Below are 21121 nucleotides of genomic sequence, written 5' to 3' on the forward strand. Positions count from 1 at the left end.
AAATTTCCATGAAACCCTAGTGTTAGTTCACTAACATGTCATGAAAGGTTGCTGCATAGGAAGTAATGTGAGAAGGGATTTTTTTTTTTTCCCTCAAATATGAAGTGTCACTTTTCATGCATACCAGGATGTGCACAAAAGATGGATGGACTGAAAAATACATTTCTTGTACAACATACAGTTCCCCTTATTTTGTACGTACAGTTATGGGACGTAATTTAAATAGTTCATTAGCATATAAAGCTGAAGACTCTTGGGAAAAAATAACGCATTACTTCTGCACCTGTACTGCATGTGTATACATGATATTCACACACAGGGGTCAAATCAGTAGAAGAATAGAATAAAACATCCTATATTTTACCATTTAACTGAAACCTCAGTAAGAAATTTTACCAAACATTACACCAATGTTTGTAATAAAATACCTCTTCCACTGAAAGAGCAGGCAACACCATCCATTCTGAGAGCTGCTTTGCTGTCATGGAAGTCAGCTGTTAGGGTAGAAGAACAAAGCTTTTTTATCGTACTATGTATAGAAACATTTGAGCCTTGAAATCAAATAAAAAAATTATAACTGAATTACAATGTGCCTGGAATTTCTTTCATGGAATAGCACTCACTGAAAGCAACAAAGATAGTATAACCTAAAACTGGATGCATGTGTACAGGGGAAAACTTTTCTAATAATACATGCATTTTTTTTTAAATATACTTATTTTTAATTTGATTTAATATCCACACATGAAAAATAACAGCATTGTGTGTTTAAATGCACCCTGCTGCTTAATTAATGATGTGAAACAGCCCATTAGTCCTCCTGCCCTTCTCCTACGAAAAATTTTTTCTTAGATCCAAATGCTTTTCCAGAAATTCAGATTACTACAGAATACTGCATTTTGCAAATATCACATATTATTTCACCCATATTTGTATATGTTATTAATATTAATTAAAAAAAAACAACAACAAACAAAAAACTCAAAACCAACAAAAAACTTTTGTTTCTTGGCTTAGAACATTACCTTGTTCTGAAGCAGTTTCATCTCAAGAGCAAAACTTGAAAACTGAGATAGAAATCACACTTTCCTACTTAAAACACTGTATAGCTAATTTAGGAAAAAAATAGTTGCCTATCTGTCTCTATGAAATGATTTAAAAAAAAAAATATACACACCCTCAAAAGCAGGTAGCTAGCAAGTATAAGAGAAACATACTTTGCTCTTAACAATTCTATTTCAAAATGAAAATACTTTGCCGTTTCCACTTACCATTTTTCTCTTGTAATTTCAGCTAATACACCTCATTCCATGTCTTTCACTTGTAGCACTGAAATGTAATAATTTATCCTAATAATTCTTGATTTTAATTGTATTTTATCACAAAATAATGCTAACATAAGGAATGCAACCTCCTTTAATAACATTTTCAATAATTAAAACTGTAGGCTTTAAGAATACTAAACCACATAATTTATTCTCACTGAAATGAATGGGATTTAAACCTCCTAAATAATGACTGATTTAAAACATGCATTAAAACATTCCTAAACTGGAGCACACTGCAATTCAAACTGTATGCTGAGTCCAACAAGCAGGCAGGCTAAACAACCCAGAAACACAGCTTAATTGCAGCCCTGTGATTCAGATATTCATACAGATCTGCTAATTCAGGAATGTACCTGTGCTCACTGTATACTTCAGCCCTATACAGGTCCCATCACCCTTCTCTTTCCCTGAAGTTAAGTCCTGCAGGGAACCATGCACCCAGTGTTTTGCACAGAGATTCATTTAAGGTATTTCATATTAATTTCTTAAAAGTACAATTCCTTTTCTGTTTGCAGATGCTTCTATTTCTCCTGATAATATAGATTTTCAGTACTTTGAGTAGGTTCTTCCATATCCTATAACAGCACCTATTATTGATTTAATCCACAGTGTGACACCATACCTTCCAGAAGACATAAGTAACAAGCAATAATTCAACCTATGCTAAAAATAGGCCAGGATGTTGACATTCGTATTATGCTATACTAAGTATACTTGAGAGAAACAGTTAAATATTTAGCAAAACAATCATTAAGTGGTTGTCATTTATTCTTTTTGCAGAAAAAGAGTAAAGAGATGAGATAAAAAAACAGACTCCTGAAGGACATAGTATTTTAGCTAATAGGCACATCTTTTCCATACCATTTCATGTATTAAAAGCCAAGCACACAGTGCTTACCTAGCACTCCCACCAAAAAGTACAGTTCTTCAAAATATAAACAGTTTCTGAACCTTCCACTCAAGCAGCAAGAGCAAAATAAAAACCTACACCATCTGTTCCTGTAACATTCCTTCTTAACAGACTACAGTCAAGGCTGAACCTTTTTACAGGATATCTGTATTTAGCAGAACTTGCCAAGACCCCAGATGTGTTCACCATGAAATGTGAACTGTAATGGTCATAAATATATCACTGCTACTGCTATAGAAAAAAGATTTTCACTTATATTAACGAAGAAATGTAAATTATCTCATAGCATTAGGGATCATACTGTGAACATTCCTGTAGTCCCTTTCAGTAAGGGACCAGTAAGAGTAGGGTGAAAGCACACTGAAGACCCGATGTCTAAATAGCACAGCTATTTTCTTTATTGCCTCAATTCTTTTGCAGGGCATGTACACAAGTGCATGTTAAAATGCCAAAAAGATTGGTTTTGTGAACTGCCAAAATTCAGGAGAAATTCCTGTAAGATCTAGAATTTTCCTCTGCTTCTGCATGGCTACAAATATGAATAGATTTATGGTTTTGGGGCTTGTTACCTATCTTTAATGTCCATTAATGTATTACTGTTCATTAAAGGTATAGAGGTGTTATACGGAAAGAAAAATACCTTTTGGATCATATGGAAAAAAATATGTGTATGCTAGCATATGTAGGGAACAGTTGACTGCTGCCTTCTAGGTCCCATCTGCTAATTTTGTTAAGGAACCCAGCCCAGGAAATGGCATTTTAGCAGCATCTTCCCTCTCAGTGTAGCACCAACCAGTCTGACGCTTAGGACATCCTTCTTGAGGGTTAGTATAGGAATGAGAGTCTCTAGTCATGCCGATGGGTTTTTAGACTCTCTGTAGTTCCTGATGTCTTTTTTAGTTAGTCCTCTACTGCTTCTTGTCTGGCAGGTCTAAAGGTACTCATAATTCTCTGCTGGCAAGGCCTCACAGCTGTATCTCCTCTTGCTGCCACAGTCCCCAACAACCTCTTGATTTTAACTCCTCTGGTAGGCACTCCCATTTGCAGGCAGCTCTCTCTGTGGCAAGCTTCCTGTTCTGGGAGAATAATCCATCTCCATCCTCTTCCACCTACATGGACCTCAGCTACACAGCTTAGAGTCAGAAGAAGCAACTGGAGAAAACTAATTATTTGATTATAATCTAATAAGGAAGAAAGAATGCCACCATATCGACGCGGGAGTCGTGGACAATGCAGAGACGATCGATGTGATCAAGTGATTGCCGTTTATTGAGCATCAGACATGATCTTTTATACACAAATCCACACATTGATTATATGCTGATTGGTTAACATGCCTTGCCAACAAGCTTCTGATTGGGCTTTATACAAAGTTGCTTAATACAAGTTACAACAGCTACTTATAACCTCAACATCCATACACTGCAGTTTTACATCCTGTTTTTTGTTCTTAACATCTGTTCTTAACATCACTAATGTTGCAATTTCATCGCTAACGTTCCAATTTCATTTCCTCCACTGCTATCTCTGGCTAACCTTCCCTCTGGCCTAGTATTTTTCCACTTATAGAGAAGCTCTCTTATGCTAACTGAAGCTCTACTTAATGCTAACTGAGAAGCCCAACTCATGCTGAGTTCATACAACACCACCAGCAACAGCTGGATGTTGTTAACCATAAATCTTCAGACATTCTGTAAAAAAAGCAAAACTCCCTCTACTTGTGAGGCCTCTACACCTTGATCTGAAGGCAGACACTTAATCCTTGTATACTAATGTATCTATCACTCTCACACTCAGACATCTAGGCAATTTCCATCGTATTAACAGGTAAATTAATGTATCCAATATTCAGAACTGAACTGGAAACACAAAGTATACTGGAGCATTCACGTTTTGCTTATTCTGGAGCTTACGTTTTATTAGGATGAAAATAGATGCTTATATTTAAGGTCCCTGAGAACTCGCATTCCCTATTATTGTTCCTCATTCTGGCCCTGAAAAATAGATACCTCTATTTTTCAGTCTCTTGTTAGGTACACAAATTTGTACCAGTGAAAGTATTTTCATCTGGATACTGAGATTTCTGGGAGTATGGGCAAATAGACAAGTAGGACATGGTAATTCATGGATGTGAATTCCTTACAAATGATACTTTTTTCACCAGTTGAGAGGATGGCCCTATGTATTTGCAGTTTGTCCAAAACAGAAATTATGAGGTGTGTACTCACTAAGAAAAAATTAATTTACTTAATTTATGGGATATTGAGCTAACTTGCATGCATGAAAATCTTTACCTACTCTTCAATGGTAGGTAAAAAGAATATGCAGAGTTTTGTTTTAAACCCTTGTAATGACTATCTGGTTAACGGATAATCCTTCTGTAACATGTGAAACCTACATGAAATAAACAACATGAAATTACTGAAGTTCTTTACTTTGGTACCTTGTCACTTCACAGCTGCAAAATCCATTTCAAAAAGCTGCTGTTTGCACTCAAAAACATTACCTCCTGCATATATAGGATGCAGGAAGCATCACTATGTCCCAATGACATCTTCCCACACCAGTTTGCTAATTACAAGAAAAACAGCAAGACTGAAATGTTTCTCGAGTATCTGACAAACTCCCCAACTGTAATTGACATGAGAATGAGACAGTAAAAGCCATCAGATAACCTTTAATACATTTCTTAGGTCACTGACAGGCTTTCACAGTGTAAACAGTGACTGCAGTACTGTAATGTAGGACAAGATCTGAAAACCACAAAGGAGGTAAAATTTCTAACAGCAATTTTACAGGGTTTTTTCAACAGTCTGGGAGTAAGCATTCAGCTCCAGTTTTGTTTTTATTTAGCTATAGTAAAATAAAGCTTTTAAGATGGTAAGAGGGTGTGGGGGTGGATAGAGAGTAAGCCACAAAAATTAATACTGAAAAATCCTTGAAAGATAATCCTAAAAATTTCTTCAAGTTTATGGTATATGCCGAAAAAGTGAGGTTGTATGAAACGATCATGTGCTAATGATCAAAAAAGATCCCCTAGAGCTACCATGGCATTGATTTATTTGAAATGACTGTAATTTATTTGAAATAACCCATAGCAGACTTCAGTTCTCAAGTCATTGACCCTGATAGGATACCCCGCTGACCAAAAGATTACAAAGATCAGATTGATTTTTGCAAGGCATGATACAACTGACATTACATCATGTGGAGCCCAGAGAGTGGAGTACAAGCTGCCTACAGGAAAGTCTGGGTTTAGATGTTGCAGCACATAGTTTTCAGTATTTCTAATCTATCTAGTAAAAAAGGATTGAAATATGAAAGTTCTTAGTGAAAGAAAAATAGTGATTATGATCCTTGATACTTTACCCTGCAAACTGCAGAACAGTAATAAGAAAACAAAAATGCTGTGTGATTTTCAGATACTATGTGCAAGTAAACCTCAGAGTTACAAAGTCTGTATTGATGTAACCTGTGGCTAAAGAAATTAAAGATTTGCAACAGCATATATGGATACAGAATGGTAAAGGAGAAAGCAACAGGACTGAGGGTTTCAAAATATGACTTGAGTCTTTGAACACGATCCAAGGTTCCAAAGAGCAACTTCATACAAATCTCTCCCTAGAGACTGGGGATTGTCCCCTGGAAGAATGTGCGTTTATGAATATTTAAAACATATTTTTTCTGCTTCCAGAGGGAGAGAGGTAAGGGATGATTCTGTCATTTTTCCCAGAATGAAAAGACTGAGCAAGTGGACTTTCACTGGCAACTGCAGTGCTGATGCTTTGGGGGACTTACAAATTAGAACGTCTCTACAAGGCACTTCCAAAACTGAGTATTGCAGGAAAGCTACTCAATACACTGGCTACATGTATCTGGAACTGCATGCTATAACAATTTGTGAAGAGTTTTTATTGACTGGGATGGAACTGTGATAAATACATTAAACTTCTGTTGCTATCAAGTATTACAGATTGGCAGAGCAAGACTTTGTGATGGTAAAAAGGTGCCACTTCAATAGTGCCCTTTATGAAAATACACACACAACTCTGACTCACAGCTACACTGATCTTCCTCTGAATTCTGATTCTGGAACAAGCATAGCCTTTTTAAGGTAACACTGAGGAAGCAGAGAAGCAACTGCTGCAAGAGATACAAATGCTGTGTACTTGAACTGCATCAATTCATTCGGTTTAAAACAACTGAATTTTTAAGGATCATCATACTAAATTTATTTCATTTAACTCCTCCTGTGTATTACTAGCTTCCAAGGCAAATGCAGAATCATTTTTCTGTCATTTAGACCAACAGCTACAGCTCTAATGAAGAACCCTTGTGAACTTTAAGATTTGGTAATAATACCTTAGCAAATCTATTTCCAGCAGAAATTCTAGATTAAGATTGTCCTTCTTTTCATGATGGATCTTTTTGTTTTTCAATTTTCTTGTTTTGTTTTGTTTTTTTTTTCCCCTACAATATTTAAGGCTATAATGACAGTGCCTATACATTTCCCTAAAGGTTTGGCTTGAAACATTTTGTGTTCCATCTCTATAGAAATGATTTACTGCCAGAATCAAAAAAATTCACAGTTCCAATCTGCAGCTACTGTCTAATAATTCTTTCACACTGCAAATGTATTGTCTCTTTGCTTATATCCAATGTGGTACTAAAAATACTTTCAAGATGATTTATGTATATAATACATATCAATATATGGAATATGTCTCTTTAATTTGTGAAACAGTATTCTCTTCTAAATGTTTTAATTTTTGGAACATTTTAGTTGGTTCAATAGAAGTCAAGACACAATTTGACATTGGTCTATGTTTATCATGTATAAACTACTGCACTGATTTATCTTGAAATTCTGAATGCCTGTTATAACTTGAGTTATTGTAGTGGTTTTTCTAGGGCTATTGGTATCAAACAGTTGCTGATGGACTATATTTGGACTGTGTTATTTTAAGATTATTCAACTGTCAATTTTTAAACAAAGTGTTAAGCTTTATTGCATATTGTTAAAGAGAGTCTCTTCCAGCAGCAGGTTTTTTTTTTTAACTGGCTCCCACTTCTATACATTTTTACATTAATTTGCTAGGGGGGTAATAATCTATGCTATTTTTATGTTGTTGTGATTAAAAATATTTTAAAATAATGTTAACTTAAAGAGCTGTCAAATTACTGAGTCCACAGCTGGTCAGCATATAGATTGGCTTTTCTACTGTGCTGTAGCTGATAGTCCATTACTTGATTGAATGCAAATAGAACCAGCAAAGGCTTATTATTTCATTTTGAAATTCTTCTTAGCTCTGCAAAAATCAACAGACACACTGCTATTGATATTGATTTCACTAGGATAAACATTTTTCTCCTAGGAAGCAACTGTGATGAATACTTGGGTATCTTGCATTCATCTTTTTCTCAATTTATATTTCACACTGCATAAAACTTCATTAAAGAAATCTCCATCCTTCCAACAGTAAAGAACTAGATAAAATATTCCTTGACGTCCGTTCCTCCTGTCAATACCTCCATGATCATGAAGGAGGTTGGGAATTATCAAAAAAGGCAGAACTACAGAATGCACTTCTCACCTTCCGCACCATAAATACAATTGGATTCAGTATGCTTAAGAAGTGCACAGGCAGCTTTGCAGCAGCAGAAAGGACAGAGTCATTGCTCTTTGCCTTCTAAAAGATAATAACCTTCCTGGGAAATAACAGAACTAAGCAGAAGCCTTTAAGGTGCTGTCATGGGTATCAGGAGAAAAAGGCAGGGTCGTTCAGGACAAAGGAATCATAGCAGAAGTATCTTTGCATAAAGAGGATGCACAGTAAGGAAGAAGCTATGCCTAACATCAACATCCTCCAAAATCTGCAGATGCATGGAAGGAAAACTCTCTAGCAGTGCCATCAGTTTAGGTCACACAGTATGAAGGAGCTTGAATGTTTCTATGGCTTGTATTCTACTCTGTTAAGTTCCTTGTTATCCAAATTTAGCACAGATACACAAAGGATGACTAGGTAACACATGATGCAAGATGTCCTTTGGGATGCTGGCAAGGTGGGGACAAGTAATGCTTTTTATTAAATATCTGCCAATATAAGGACAATCACAATGTGTGGAAAAAAGTAAGTCACTGTAAGAAGTCAACTTTAACCACATTATGAAACTGTATTATTTTAAAATAAATAATTATGCTTGAGATTGGCTTCAGAGTCTGTCAGAAGATGATGTTGATAAAAACATTTGTCCTGGTTTTGGCTGTAACAGTTCTTTTTCTTCATAGTAGCTGGTGCAGTCCTGTGTTTTGGCTTTAGCCTAAGAACAATGCTGATCACACACCTATATTTTAGTTGTTGCTAAGTAATGCTTACTCTGATCAAGGGCTTTTCAGTCTCTCATGCTCTGCCAGTGAGGAGAGGCACAGGAAGCCAGAAGGAAACAGGGACAGGACACCTGACCCAAACTAGCCAAAGGGGTATTCCATACCACAGCACATCATGCCCACTATATAAACTGGGGGGAGTCACCCGGAAGGGATCGATCGCTGCTTGGGTTGGGCTGAGTATCAGTTGGTGGGTGGTGTGCAATGGTATTGTGCATCACTTGTGTTTTCTGATCTTGCATTTCTTCTCTTGTTTCTTATCATTACTGTTATTGTTGGTATCCTCTCTATTATAACTATATTGTACTTTATTTTAGTTATCAAACTGTTCTTATCTCAACCTGTGGGTTTTACATTCTTTTGATTCTCCTCCCCATCCTGCCTGGCGAGAGGGGGGAAGAAGGGGCTGAGTGAGCAGCTGTGTGGTTCTGAGTTACCAGCTGGGCTTAAACCATGACAACAGTAAGATGCAGATTTTCTTTTTTTTTCAAGAAAACATATTTTTTAATCCTTTTTTCTCCCATGTCACCTTTCCTTCCTCTGGAAATATCCCCCTCTCTAATTGGAACATTTGTAATTAATATGTGACTCTTCAGGTCAAAATATTTTTGAAATTAATGCATAAAGTTAGGCACATAAATCTATATTTATAAATCTAAACCAGAATACCTTGACTTCAAAAGGAGCTGGAAATGGGTGTTTGCATTTCCCTTTATTTCCAGAAATGGGTCTGCTTTTCAGTTAGACATATACCTGTGATTTAGAAGCTCAGACTTAGGTACTGACAAGGCATAATCTGACACACCCCAGCTTTCTTCAGTGAATATGAAACCCAAACTCACAAATAAAAATGCTTCATCGATTCACAATAAATAGGTTAATTTGCCAAGAGATACACTACAGCTATTCTTCCGTTCTGAGAAAATCAGAAGTATGTAACTTTTAGCAAAGTTGGAGAAAACAGTGGCATGAAAACAGTTCTTGCTACAGGCAAAATAATTTTAGTTTTGGCAGGTTTACAGAAAGGCAAGTCAGTTACATTTTCACCTCAGGTGGTTTGTGGTATCAGAAAGACAGTTCTTGCAGATGGAAAACTGTCATTACATGAGGACAAGCTGTTTGCTGGGGGAAATGGAAATATTTTGCTCTCTGTCAAACCTGTGAATATTGGAGAGAAAATCTGTTTTCATATAGGAATACTCAAAACAGAAGCTGATAGTTTAATGGAGTTCTACTTGACTGAAAATGTGGCTCACCAGACTGGTCTCTGGCCAACTCGTGCTTCTGTTATTACACAAAGTTACCATAAATTTTCAGTGATGAGTTGCATACACAAGAAAACAGTAGTGTGGACCTAGAAATTCTGTCTGATAGCCTCAAATAGATCTTTTGAGCTAAGCAAAGGCACATAACTGTGGAATGATATCACCAAACCAAAGACTGCGCACCACATCTCCCACAGAAAGTACACCTGTTGTCCACTCAGGATACGCTGGAGTACTTTAGTTCTGCGGTAAACTGCCCATCATCAATGACCACTGATGCGGAAAGAACTGTAAAGAGGGCATACAAACAGGTGGAGAGCTGCTAGAAAATAATATGCAGTTCATTAGCTTTCCCCTGCTTCCCATTTGGATGCAAAGCAAGGGTGTGGAAGTACTGTATGTTGCCACTGCATGTTACCATGTGTTTAAATCAGTTGGAATCAATCAGTAGGTGGAAAGCAGTAGAAGAAGAAAGTCTTCAGTGGTGGATCTGATGGCATCTTTGAAAGGAACCACTACTAAAGTGAAATCCAAGATACGTAGCCCAGCAGAACAGTCAATTAAGAGAGTTTTATTTACATTGGACTGAACCAAAATTTCTGATTTTTTTCAAAAGTTGTTTGTGCCTACCATACCAGCTTAATTCAGATTTACTCTTTACTCCCATGCTCTGGTCTTATCATCATCCACATCCCCTGCAGTCCCCTTTGTGACAAAACCCACACAGCAATTAGTTTATGCAGGGGTGGTAGGGATAAGCCTCTGTGCCTGCCATGCTGAACAGCTCCCCAAGCCTATCCTGATAATCCCTACATTTCTGTATGTCTACACACACCTTCCTGCACCAGCAAATGAAATATACATTGACAAAGCTATAAGACCATTTTCGCTGATGCACAGCAGCATGCTCTTTATTTTACATGATAGACTACAACACCAAAAAGCAAATTAAATTGACCTTTCTCAGAGCACTGACACAGGCCCATATGATCTTACAGTAAGATCAGAGAAAAGCAGTCCTATGTCCATCTGAGCTTGGCCAGAAGTGTAATGGCCTCTGTGGGCCACTCAAAAAGTGTACCTTCAGGCATTCACTCACACAGAAAATGTGCTTCCACAAAGCTATGCTGCACCAGACAGGTGTACTACTGTTTGGGGAAAGCAGGCTGGCACATACCGCAGCTTCTTCATTTGCCTCTGCCTGGTATAGGAAGAGGAAAGTATAGGAAATGGTTGCCTCCAATGAAGTCTCTCCCAAAAAACACTCACCATGGGGAGCAAGACAAAATTCAGGCCTTCTGGTCAGGTTTTTGTCCCCTTGCTGCAAAAGAAATGTGTATTAAAACATGCCTGATGTCTTTGCAACCCATCAGACATGACAGAAAGCTGCACTGCAGAGGGAAGAGCCACTTCTGTTACCACCAATCTCCCATAGCCTCTCCAACTAATGGGATAGCAATGCACTGAGGACATTTCCAAATAACAACCAGCTACCTGGTTGGCTTATATCACCATCCACTGAGCACGCAAGTATGCACCTGCAGCAGAAACACTAGGGCAAACAAATCTCACAGCAGATACTGTCCAGTTAGGTATCCATTTATTCCCCTGCATGCAGGAATAACACTTCCAGCATTAAAAAAACACTCAAAGCATAGTCAAACCCAGTAAGGTGGTGAACTGGAAGGTCTAACTGCAGTTATCTAGTATCAGTGTATTTCACATAAAGAAATTTGATGATAGGCAGATAAGGGATACAAGGCATTACAAAGAAAAGTGTGAGCAGGCTGTGATGGTTAAGAGAGCTTGGAATTTTATCAATTTAGTAAATATCCCAGTGAACAAGTAAGATGAAACCCATATAAACCCAAAGACCTTCATCAGAAGAATTTTGTTTTAGATTTATATTACCCATTCACCATCCAGGATGGGTCATGGATTATGTCACTGGGATGGGAAGAAGAGACTCAGTGGCTAGGTACTAGCAAAAACTGGTTCAAGAAACAGCTGCTAAGGAAGCTCTGAAGAGATAACCTTGATTTGGTCTTGAGTAGTATCCAGGATCTGACTGAGAATTACACAGTTAAAGAGCATGCACAGCAGTGTGAGTAGTCTAAAGGCCAAGAGACCTAGAAACCATTTTGGTAGCATAACGCAAAACCCATCACCTATTAAGAAAGACCTAGGGAATTAGTGCACATTGCTTTTATTTTCTGCAAAAGGGGGAGAGCTGTCTCAAATAAGCAAGTAGTCACTAAGGACTGCATCTGTGTTTACCTCTCTTATATGTCTATAAACAGATGTTAGCATCATTCCTAGGCTTCCTTTTGATTCTCAGAGCCAGTAAAAAGGGTCTCAGTAGCTAGCACATACCACAGCAAAACTGCTGACCTCACTTGTAAATTTTATGCGAGATCACACTTACATAAACAGAGTACATGACAGCAGCACAGATTTTGCAAAAGGATTACACAGATATGCAGTCTAAACATACTGAGTAAGTTGAGAAATTTTATACAATCCACTGCTTGCCCTAATAATGAATCATGAGACCAATGCCTATTTTTGCTTTCTCCTCAGTTTTATAAGCTGACAAGGTTCAGCACATCACTAACCCAACATACGTATTTTGGCATGTAATATGAAGGCTAACATAAACATGTTTGGAAACTATCTCTTGAAATAGGCTGAATCAAGTATAATTTTTCAATCATCAACAATTGTCCATTGTGATTTAATATTTTCCCATTAAGTGGCAAGGAATCTCTTACAATTCAGTAGAATTAGCGGCACATAGCCTTTTTTTATTACAACTGAAATCCACTCACACAATCCCCTCCCCAAGTAGTAGTCTTCTCTCCAGAAAACTCAAGTGCCATTACCCTTTACTCATTGGTTTCTGTCTGAAGGCTGAGATTTGTAAAGCTTGAGAGGAATTTTACTCCACTCTGGAATATTGCTTTAGTTTCATCTCTCACATCTGAATATCTGAGGAATGAAGCCCATGCCTGATGTTTTATGAGGTAACAGACTCAGTGGTAGTGCTTGCTTTCTTCCAAATCTCGGAAAAATCTTTTTACTCACACTTATAAAGTACAAACTTTATGAGCTTTTCTTCACATCCTAAATTTTCTTTGAGCTATAGCTATTTTACATTTTAAAAACAAGCTTCTACCACAACAAATACCTGTGTCTTAATAAGAGACATCTTCCTTTTGCTAATTGCTCTACTGCAATTTTCATTCTGCCATATGGATTCCCAGACGACTTTCAGAGCCACTTTTCATGATCTGCTAGCAGTGCTCTAATGCTCTACCACAAAATCACAATAGTTTTTATCATCCTTTAGGCAATTTATAAAATCCTACAAGCGACAATTTGAAATACTGTTTACAAGATTAACCTATAAAAGTGTAAAAGTACAGTATGTGCTTTGAAAAGGTCACAGAGAAGCTTTCCATTAAAGAAATCAATATGATCACAAATAGATCCTGAAGCCATATTACCATTTTAATTGGCTGGCACAGCCTTTTCACAATTCCACCTCAAAAGTGACATTAATTACAACTGTGACAGTACAAGGCTGTGGTAACACAAACAGGAAAATAATTATTACACATTGACTGGCTATCTTTTGCTACCACCCAAACATACCAAAGTTATTATATTAAATATCTAACATTGTTTTCTATTCAACAGATTCACCTCTTCCTTGAACTAATTTTGGCTTTCTGTTCTTCAGAATGTGATATTAAAAACGTTAAATACAAGCGCTACAAGACTTTAAAAATAAATTAAAAAAAAAAAAAAAGGAAAAAGAACCCAAACTCAACCCTACTTCAAAGCCACAATACTGAGCAGCATTAAGACTGGCTGGTGTCGTGGTTTAAACCCAGTCAGGTAATTCGTTCGCTCACTTCCCCCCCTTTCTTGCCCTCCCCCTGCTCTCGGAGGGATGGAGAGGAGAATCAAAAGAATGCAACTCCCACGGGTTGAGATAAGAACAGTTTAGTAACTAAGGTATAACACAAATCACTACTGCTACCACCAATGATAATAATGATAAAGGAAATAACAAGGGAAGAGAATACAGCACCTCACCACCCGCTGACCGATAACTCGCCCCCCAAGCCCGACCAAGCTCCGACCGATACCTCCTCCAACCCTGCAGTCTCCCAGCCCTTCTGGCTCACTCCCAGTTACATCCTGGGCATGACGTGCTGTGGTATGGAATACCTCTTTGGTCAGTTTGGGTCAGGTGTCCTGTCTCTGCTTCCTCCTGGCTTCCCCTCCTCCCTGGCAGAGCATGAGGCTCACAAAGTCCTTGGCCAAACCAAAACATCCTTTTATCAGCTCTGTTCCCGAGCTGAAAGTCAAAACACTGCACTGCACCAGCTACCAAGAAGGAGAAAAAATGACTGCTACTGCTGAACCCAGGACAGCTGGCTAAAGAGCGATGAACTTCTTCGTCCACTTTGCTGAGAGATGCGAGGGCAGCTACCATAACTGGTGAGCTGCAAAGTTGCTGAGAGCAGAGGACAAGTAAGGCTGCCTGCCCCCACTCCCCATTCTGGGCTCCTGTAAAATGCCAGCCTCATTTGTTCTACTCTGGCTCCTTCTTCCAGTCTGTTTTGGTTTGGTTTTTTTTACAACTTCTTATCACAGTCTTTCTCTCAAGCTCATGTCTGCTTTAATTTGTTTATTACTTTCATCTGTAGCATTTACACAGTACTTACCAAATTAAAGTTGCCTCTCACTATCATGTTCAATGTGTGTGTTCCCACTACATGTCACTGGCTCCTAGTTTTTGTTGTTAGCCATGGTCTACTGCTTACTGCACCCCAAGCTCCTCTAACACACAAAAAGCTCCACTTTCTTGCCTGTTACTCCTGTAACTTCAGCTCAAAGTTGCCAAACTCACTTGCCAAACTAACTACTATTTCTTCTCCCTCCTGCCTGCCCCTTGGGTCAAGTGTCACCACTGTTATTCCAAAACATTCCTTCTTTGTCCTTGGTCTGGCTCCAGCCCACTCTACATTCAAATTAGACATGCCAACCTCAAATCCACACAGCTTGATTACCAGCATGGGTGTCGCTGAAAGCATATAAGGCATATTCAAGAGCAGCTGGGGACAGCAATTACAAGAAAAGTTTGATTTACTACATGGGCACAGCATATGTGCTATCTAGTCAGACCTAGGAGTTATGAGAAGACAGTGCTTGCTGTCCTGCTCGGTGGGTTAATAGCACACAAGCTGGTCAGCACTGCAAGTACAGAGGGATGGAGCATGATCAGCAAAGGCAGTCCTCAGAGCTTTCAATCCGCTCTGTCATGCATGCAAAACTCCAGTTTTTATAAATGTAATTTGGCCATATTGGGACAGATATTTTCATGAATATGGGAAACTGACACCTCCTTACATTTCATATGTCTAATTGAAAACATGAAAATGTTAAAGCTTAGTAAATTATCTTGAACCTATTTCTGCAAATTTTTTTATAAAGTTATTTTTTATTCATCCAATTCATGAAAAACATGAAATTGGCTGAAATATATATATATAAGTATTATTTAACAACCAACAAAGAAAATGCCAACCCACCAGGTAAATTTGCACAAAGTTAGGAGAAACTGAAAGGGTTCTGAATACGCTCCAACAAGAAGTGCATGTGTGTGTATATATATGTATGTGTACACAGGTACACAGTGTTGCCTGTATCTTTATTTGAAATAATCAGCCTGTCTATATATTTTTTTTTTGGGGGGGGGGGGGGGGAATAGCATTTGCTTCTAAAAAATAAAGGTTTAGGAATGTCCCAAAACCAACTTAACATACTCTGTGATTATGTAAGGTGTACTTTTAAAGTCATATAGAATTTCTTAATGTTATTGGACACTATGAACACAGATTAAAAAGTAGGATTTGCATGATACCTTGTATCTGTAGGCTCTGTGCTGGAGATAGCAGACTATAATTAGAAAGAGAAGGAACAGTTAGACATTAAAATTCAATTTAGAAATGAATCTGAGGATCCATAGCTGGCATTTGAAATTGCAGAAAAGTATCATACAGGAGAAAATTATTAAAGAATAACTTCTGCATATGAAAAAAATGTCTGCAGGTTCTATGAATAGTCAGGAATAAGATGATAGAAAACATCCCTGACTTGAAACACTAACTTTCGTCCTCAAATCCAGCTTTGTCAATTAACAAGAGAGATTTGGGAAGCAGTGATACCTCAGCAAATGGTTAAAAAATAAGCTTACCTTTCCAAAAGAAACTTGTTTCTCAACCCCATGAAGACATTTTGAATAGGCGTTTTACTTCAAGGATATTAGCAACCTCTTCAGGAGGAACCTGTGCCTGCCCAAGGCTCCATGCCAACCTGCTACATTCAGTCACAATTTGTTCTGGTATAGGCAATGCAAATAAACAAGTGTGTCTGTTGGCACTTGGAAACTTCATTGAATTTTCCTCATTGTCAGGGAAGTGTTAGAAAATCAGAGAACTTATCCGCTGTGCAAGCATGGGCATAATCAGGACATTCTGGGGGGGGGGGAGGGTGGAAATGAGGTATTTCTCTAGTTAAGATGAACAAAATACAGAAGCTGTATTTCCTCTTCCCAGGATGCAGAACTCTATGCATCCTAAACAGAAAGGAAAACAATAGTAAAATAGGTCCAGTTTTGCTTTCTGAAATACAGCATTTTCATGGTTAACTTATTTCTTATTTGGGCTTTCTGAGAACACTCCCTCATTAAAATGAGTAGTGATTTGTCATGGATCTGCACTGATGAAAGATATTTTGTTTAAACATTACTCATATTTGAAAGAAAACCCAATTAAGCAGATATGTTGATTCATACAGCTGACATTTTTAATGTAGACTTCACTGACACCTCTTTCTATTTGCAATGCCATTTTCTAATAACTGCATTTTAAAGCCTAAACCAAAATATAACCATTAAAATTTCTTTTTATACAAAGTTATGGAAACTAGCAGTTTGCCTTTATATAATGTGGGTATCATCTTCAGGGTGCCCTTACCAATTTATGCATATCTTCAAAAGCCCTTTGAAAGAGTCTTTTTCCCTGTATTGTGTTTATGTGTATATTTCAGGATAAAAATTGGTTGCATAAGCATAGCTGAATTCAGTTACATGCAGAAAAAGTCAAGTTAATCTTAGAAGATTTCTGTCTTGTACAGGAAGCTGTATCCACAGCTGGGTTGATACTTCACCTGCTTGAGTTTTGAGAGTCTTGTTGTGTAGAAACTTTGCAAAACCTTGTTGCTCAGATTTTGTTTATAATGATCAGGTCACTGTCCATGACCAGAAGAAAACTCACTTAAAATAGAACGTGCCATTCAGTTTTCAACTATTCAATATAAAGGAATTGGGGTTAGAAAATATTAAGTGAACGATCGCTAAGATGATGTGGGGAAGCAAGAGCCTGTCTTAGTGTGCAGTAAAATAATAAAGCATGGTATGAATAAGCACTTGGAGCTTAGCCCGAAGGAGAGATAACAGCCATTTACGTTTAAGGAACATACACTGCTTATTCCAGGGAACATTTTTTATTTCCTTCCTCCATCTCAGGAGTACATGAAAGGCTGAATCAATCAGGCCTGAGCAGAGCTATATTGCTGATTAAACCTTGCTTTTAGTATAGAACTCAGCCTGAAGAAACTTGACTTCTTAATGAAGTTTAACCATAACCCTCAAAACAGTGATTCTCCCCCTTTACTCTGCTCTCATGTGATCCCACCTGCAGTGCTGCATTCAGCTCTGGGGCCTCCAGCATAAGAAGGATGTGGATCCATTGGAGCAAGTCCAGAAGAGGGCTGTGAAGATGTTCAGAGGGCTGGAGCTCCTCTCCTATGAAGGCTGAGAGAGTTTGTCTTTTTCAGCCTGGAGAAGGCTCCAGGGAGACCTTATAGCCACCTTGCAGTACCTAAAGGGGACCTACAGGAAAGCAATAAAGAGACTTTTTGCAAGGGTATGTAGTGACAAGACAAGGGGGAATGGCTTTAAACTGAAAAAGGGTAGATTTAGACTAAATACATGGAAGAAATCCTTTACTGAGAGGGTAGTGAGGCACTAGGACACATTGCCCAGAGAAGTTGTGGAGGCACCATCCGTGGAACTGTTCAAAGCCAGGCTGCATGGGGCTTTGAGCAACCTGGTCTAGTAGAAGTTATTCCTGCCCATGACAGGGGGGTTGGAACTAGATGATCTTTACCACAAGAGGGAAATGTTGTGCAAGGTTCACGGTTTTTAATCAGGGAAATTTTGCCACATGGGCAGCTGATACTGGGGGCCACTGTAAAAGTTCAGCAAGTACTGTGAACACAGAAGCCCTTTGAGACATCTGAGAAAAAAAACAAACCAAACCAAAAAACTTCTGCAAGGTCTGGGTATTTCCAAGAAGGAGCTTTACAGGAAACTTGAAAATTTCTATATTGATTCAGCAGACTGTAAGGAGAGAAGACTTTTAACTGAAGTGATGCTTCAGCATACAGGCACTATTTTCTCTAAGCCAGTGAAGATACTGTACCATGAGAGCATTGGTTCTGTGAAACTGGGAAAAGGTCTCTCCATGGAGGCCTTGTTACACCAGATCAAATGTGAAGATGGAAAAAGCTGTCCAGAGGCAGGCAAACATCAAGGAATGGCAGAGGGAAGGAAAATGATGACTTATTTCTTGAGACTTTTGATGACTTCCTCTTCCCCAAGACACCACATCTGAAATTATGCTAACAATATAGTAGCTGCTTTTTATATTGAATGTATTATATAAAAACCCCAGTATTTCTTGATCCGCTTGTGGCAGGTACCTAGCTTGCCTGTCTCTGACAAGAAGGAACCAGCCTTGGTATTTATTCCTTTCAGTCTGATATTCTTATGAGTTACACATTTCAGCAGCACTTCCTACACAGTGATTTCCTACAATTATTTCATAAGAAACTGATACTAATCCAATTGAAGTAAATGGAATTATTTCAATGGACTCCTGCTGACATCCATCCATGCCCTAAGTTCTTTAATAACCAAAGGAGGACTCTTTCTATAGCACTGTAGGAATAGACTAAGAGAGTAAAATCATCTGCTTTCAATATTTATTATACTAACAATTTGGCTCTGGATTTCCTCAATGGATTAATTTAAACCCTAAAATTTAAGATACCCCCACTAAATTGCCTTAAAGATGGAGGTATGAAGAACCCAAATGAGAATACAATTTAGGAGACTTCCTTTCTTCAGACTAGTTTCATAAGACTGTTTCGTAAGTGCAGATTCTATCAATTAGGCCTACATCATAAGCATGCAGTCTAATTTAGATGAGCAAACTAAAGTTGTACTTCACTCAGAAAGGGATCACTGCAGCAGCTAAGATACTATTTCAAGTCTGAGAATTTCTGGACCTTGTGTGAGCCACTGCTACACTAATAACACTCTAACACTAACACAGTGTGTCTGGGAGGTGCAAAGAAAGTCTAAGTGATGATCATAATGATCTTAACGCTAAAAATTGTTCAGGGAAAAAAAAAAAAGAAACACCCAAACAAAACAAACATAGAAGACATTTCAACATCTGGTAACTGAGCAAGACAATGTTTTTATAATGCATCTGTATTTTTAGGATACTTGCCAACCTATTGATGATTTTTTTAGACTAAGATGACTGTTTTCTCTAGGTACTCTGGGTAGAATAAGCAACCTTTCAATTGGGATTTTTATATAAACCAGCACAGAAGGGGAGCACAGAAGCCACATGAAGCATCAGTCCAAGTAGAACCCACTCCCTCTTCTGAAGAAGATCAAAAGCCTCTGAAGCTGAGGGCTGCAAAGGAGGCTGGAATGAGCAGGGCAGGTGCAGCAGTACACTGTTTACTCTTAGGCCAGAACTGGACAAGCTTGCACGTGCCGGTGGCCCATGAAGAAGCAAGTGCATGAGAAGGAGGGAAAGAGGGCATCCTATCCTGTGCATAGCTAATAAAGGTAGTAAGTGTGGATGGGGAAAATAAAGGTCATCCCAGGAAGCTAAAAAGGGAAGGAAGTTTATTCCCAATCTTAGCTCTGATTCAGAAAGGAAAGCTCAGAAGTCTAGGTTTGTGTTATCTCAGTGTGTGTTGCTTTTACCTATAAACAAGCCCTCAAGTTGATGAATGAAAATACAGTCATCATCATCAAATAAACAGAGCCTAGAGCTGTCAGGAACCTTTAGATGTCATTTGGTCCACCCCTGTGCAGAAAAGTGGGAACAACTCCCGAGAGGGATTTGTCTCACCTGTATCTTACAGGCTTTCACAGGACCCAGCCAACTGAGGTAGATTTTTCAGTGCTTGTTTATCCCTGCTGAAAAATTTAACACCTTTTCCTAGCATGGAAACTTATAATAATCCCAATCTCACACTTAATTGACAGTAGAATTGGTTTTATTCTATAAAAACCAAACCAATTTGCACATTATATATTTGTATCAATTATTGGCTGGAGGGTACTGTAACAAAATTGCAAAAAAAAAGTGTGTGTGGATCAGACAGAAGGTTCTATATTATTTCTAGAGGGAAACTTTATGGTCTTACATTAAAATAGAGAAATAAATGAGCAGGGAAAGGGAAGTGGGAGCAGGCCTACTGTCAAACAGCAGATGAGAAAGCCTGGCTTTTCACACTCCAGGAAATAGTGTCTAGTACAGATAAAAAGCTACAAAGAAAAGTGGCTATCAACTTGCATGATGGAGATTACTCAGACAAAATTAAGATAATGTCTTTTCTATACTTTCAGAGCTCACTGCTATTACTGGTGAAAGATACTTAAAAAGCACACCTTCCTCCCAGCTGTCCCAGATCAGCAGACCTGAATAAAATTTCATCCAGTCCCAGAGCTGAAAACTGAGCAAAGATTTTAATGGACCCTTCAGATGAAACAGCTGCATATGCAAACTTATGTAGAGAACCACCTTGAAGAAATGATCAAACACTGGTAATGGTTTAGAATAATCCCCCATATAAGGTTTCGTTGTTTTTGTTTAAAGCATAAAATGTTATCAGTGTAGGGTGAAAAGATGTTCTCCTCAAGAAAGCATTATTTCTGTAAATTAATTATGAAAGGTACAAATATTGGCACAGATTTCAAAAGATGCCCTTCATTTGTGCAGTAATGTATTTGTATGGCATATTCTACCAAGGCAGAGAAGGAAAAGAAGGAAAACAAGAGAAAACA

The sequence above is a fragment of the Pezoporus flaviventris genome, unplaced genomic scaffold (assembly GCF_033815535.1).
Source record: "Pezoporus flaviventris isolate CSIRO_AGI_PZ_B2104156 unplaced genomic scaffold, CSIRO_AGI_Pfla_v1 ptg000001l, whole genome shotgun sequence".
NCBI classification, from domain to species: Eukaryota; Metazoa; Chordata; class Aves; order Psittaciformes; family Psittacidae; genus Pezoporus; species Pezoporus flaviventris.